This window comes from Dipodomys spectabilis, unplaced genomic scaffold, assembly GCF_019054845.1.
Source record: "Dipodomys spectabilis isolate Male_0828 unplaced genomic scaffold, ASM1905484v1 ptg000301l, whole genome shotgun sequence".
NCBI classification, from domain to species: domain Eukaryota; kingdom Metazoa; phylum Chordata; class Mammalia; order Rodentia; family Heteromyidae; genus Dipodomys; species Dipodomys spectabilis.
Genome location: NW_024870978.1, coordinates 4,053,979 through 4,058,262, shown reverse-complemented (window position 1 = coordinate 4,058,262; position 4,284 = coordinate 4,053,979). Strand labels below are relative to the sequence as shown.

Below are 4,284 nucleotides of genomic sequence, written 5' to 3'. Positions count from 1 at the left end.
GAGAAGATCATTTTCAGTTGTGACTACTGTCTGTATTAGCATTTTGAGTTTTATGTTACCCTGGACTTGATTGAAATATTTTTAAAGAGAATTATTTGAGATCCCTACAGTATCAAAACTGCCACCCAATATTGATAAAATTTCACTTGAAAGAAAATTATGTATTACTATTAGTAAAATTTCTATAGTGTCATTATGAATTTTATATAAACCAGTGACTATAAATTAAGTGAAATTAAAATATTTTTCAAGTTCAAAAAAAGAAGTAAAACGACTTCAAATACATTCACAACCTGGAGATGACACATGCTTTTTGTTTGTTTTTGAAAGGAATATCTAACAAGCATATACACAAGGCTGATTGTGAGTCATTAAGATGAGATATTCAAACATAATAAATATGGGGTTGATTATCTCTTAGTGACAATAGATGTGATCTTATTAAGTAAGTTATTTTCAACAGAAATCAACCTTGAATTTCACAGAAATAACTAGAGAATAATATCTGTTTGGTCAAGTCAGTCAAACTCACTCCATGAGTACATCTTAAAAGTGTAACCAATTTAAGAGGTCAAATACATACTTTGTACTGACAGTCATCTTACAACAATAATTTACTACCTAATTATGTCTATATCTTCTTATTTAACATCTAATAAGAGCTGAAAGCAGTCTTTTTTATCTAACTTAACATTGTAAATGCTTTGATTATGATGATATTTTTATTTGACAAATATTGTGTACAGAAGAGTGGTGCCACTGAAATGATATGACAGAATACTGATAAATAAAAACATTGGAACATAGTTATCTTTCTTCAGCTTCACCCTTTCCACATTGGCAAGCAACAATGGAACAGCATATGCACACATATACACATACCACGTGTGTACACATGTACACTCACAAATTCATGCATGCTAAATTCAGGTTTTATTGTACAAAAAGTTCAAATAAAATATCACTGATTAGTACAAATGATAATTTGCCTTATTACAAAATAAACAATCCAGTAACCATGGGTGTTACATTTTACCTGCCTCTCCACATGTGAATACTTAATTTATTTTTAATTAATTAATTCACTAATTAATTAATTCATTTGTTTGGTGCTAATACTAGCACTTGAACTCAGGGCCTGCTTCTATCATTGAATTTCTTTTTTTTTGTTTTAGTTTTCTCAAGGCTAGCATTGTACTGCTTGTAACACAGCTCCATTTCTAGTTTTTGCTGGTTACTTTTAAATCAGAATCTAATGGGCTTTTTTTTTTTGCTTGGTGTGGTTTCAAATCACAATCCTCAGATTTCCTCTTTCTGATACAGCTAGTATTAAATATATGGACCACTGGTGTGGCTTCTACTTTTTCCTCTATAGTTATCTAATGCACATACTTAGTTAGCAATTTAAAACAGAGTATAGAAGCAAGATGTTCAGAGATATTGTCCAGTCAGTAATAAAAGTTTGGAATTTAAATTTTTCTTAAGACCATACACAACAAAATACCATGATATAGTATAAAAGAACTCACTATTGAACATATGAGATTTAAGAGCTTTCTATTTATTGTTACCCAACATTAGAAAAAATTTATAATGCTGTAGTAAAATAGAAGTCCTTTGTATGACTACTTAAATTCTTTGTTTGTTTAAAGACTCTTGTTTTCATCTAAAACTATAGGCCTATCTAATATCTTCATGTGACTTTGATGATTGAAGTTGCTTAATGAGAAGTTGAAATGTATTCGTAGTCCTTTGCTATCAATTAAATCTCACCTTTTCTTCTTGGAGTATATAATGATCAAAACAATAGTTCAGAATCAGCACGCAATAGTTAAGATTCACGCTTCCAGTGCAAGTGGATCACCAGTAAAGAAACCTCAATACCATTTTCCACAAAGTTTTGTCACAGATACAATTGGCCTGCCTTTTCTAGCTGCTTTCCTACCCTAGACCTATTCCTTCATTAGACATAAAAGTGTGATTCAAATGATCTATTATTAGAATTATCAAGGATTTAGAATCTTGCCTATAATTTGGTCAAAGCTATGTGTCTTTGTGTAGGCTACTAAAAATGTATTGACTAACTTCAAGTAAATTCTATTTACATCTTTTTTTAAATAAAATTGTTCGCTCTATAACTTGATCAGAGGCATGGATTTTGTGGGTAGCTAGGTCATTGCACATCTCTCTGTCTCTTCCTCTCTCTCTTTCATGGTTCTCATAGATAATATGATTGCTCCATAATTATCCTAATTTAATTTTCTTTAACATTTTTGGTTTCATCATTTCACTTTCTGCTCTGCCATTTCTCAAACCATTTAAATAGAAGACATTATTTCATATTTTATCATTCCTAGAATAAGCTGCACATGAAGACACCACTGGTCCTCATTTTCAGTTTGTACCTTTGAATACAAAGGAACATCTTTCCTCTGCTCTCTCTACTGTCCAGTTAGAATAATTTAGACTAGTAAAAATGTAAAAAGAGAAAATAAATCATGGTTAAAATAAAACAGATGCAGAAAATTCACCGGATTTTTCTGACCAGTTCAACCAACTTGAACTATTGTAAAAACATGGACACCTCATTCTCACTGGTACTCAACGTGTCTGGTTCGACAATTCTGATGAAGACGAGGAACAAGATGAAAAAGTGAGGAATGGTATCAATTGCATGAAAAAATTGGAGAAGGATCCAAGCAAATTTCTTCTTTGGGCTGCTGAAAATAATCTGCATACTACAGAGCAGAGAATACTTTCCAAAAAGGCCACTCATGTGAATACTAGGGATGACGATGAGCATACCCCTCTTCATCAGGAAGTCTACAATGTACATTTACACATTGTCCGTGAGTTGGTGGCACAAGCGGCAGATATTCCTACAGTAAGTGTGGATGGCTGGACACCCATGCACAGTGCTTATAAGTGGAATAATACCAGAGAGTCTTCTTTATGACTTCATCATGATGCAGATAAGAATGCCCAAGCAAATGGCCTCTTGATTCCTTTGCATTTGCTGCTGGGAATAGAGATACCAAAGATACTCTGGATCTCCTTCTGTTGAACCATTATATAAAACCAGGTCTGAAGAACAACTTGGAAGAAACGGCATTTGATATTGTCAAAAGACTAAGTATGTATCACTACCTTTTTCAAGTTGTGGAAGGCTATACAAATTGTTCTCCTAAGTCGTAATGGTTTGCTTAAGTTTCTGAAATTTAAAAAATGCCAGCTCATCCTTTGTGTCCATACAAAATATTTTCACAATACAAAGTAATAACAATAACTTACTGTAAAAATTCATGGGTTCCATGGTATTCTTCCACGGGAATTGCCTGATTTTGATGCCAAAATATATTCAAGAGTTGTTTGTATACATCTATAATGATTTCTACAGAGTTTGTGATTTTTTTTAATCAGAAATATTTTTAACTTATCTGTTGAAATAAGTACTACAGAAACTAAAGATATTTCTGGTGCTTGTCTGAAAAAAGTATATTTTAAAATATTCTATATTCTATATATTCTATATAATATTCTATAATATTCTATATTCTATATAATACTTTGAATTCTACATCATTTTATAATATATAGGTACATTAATAAATGTGTCCTTTCAGATTGCATTCAATATTGAAACAGTTTAAAATTCCTTTTTTTTCCTAGGTCCTTATAGTATTTTATTTCTTTGAGATAAAATGAAAATGTTGTCTAATTTTAAATGTTTTGTAAAGGTTATGCTATGTGAAGACCTTTCTAAGGTGAAGATTTAATACAGTGATGTCAAACTAACATTAAATTCTATGATTTACGTGTATTGTTACTTGTAGTTTTGTAATCAACCTTTTACTTACTGTTTTTCATTTCTTGCATCTGAAGAATAAAAAATATGGAATATTTCACAAATTTTCATATCATCCTCTTGCAAGTGCCATGTTAATCTCTGTATTGTAATTTGGGTATATATGCTGCTGAAGCATGTAGTATCCTCTAAATTTAAGTAGTTAATTATGCAACCTTTATACAGGCTTATATCATTGGGTGCATATTTGTAACAAGAAATATTATTGTTCCTAACAATGCTATTGAACTTATTTCCCTAAAATTCTACGTATAGTGGAAAAAATCATATGGTTTGGTCGATTGCTCACATTTGCAATTTTTTGTCAATGACTATTTTAATTCTTTTTCATTTTAGATTTGATCATACTTTGAAGCATTTCTAGCTAGGTTCAAAGGTGATGGCTTTTTCAAGTACTTATTTATACAACTGAGTTAGAT

General features: G+C 31.1%; 1 pseudogene; it reads right to left on the bottom strand.

Moving 5' to 3' along the window:
- Window positions 1-3,886: 3,886 nt before the first annotated feature.
- Window positions 3,887-3,983, bottom strand: LOC122127533 (annotated as a pseudogene).
- Window positions 3,984-4,284: the final 301 nt, after the last annotated feature.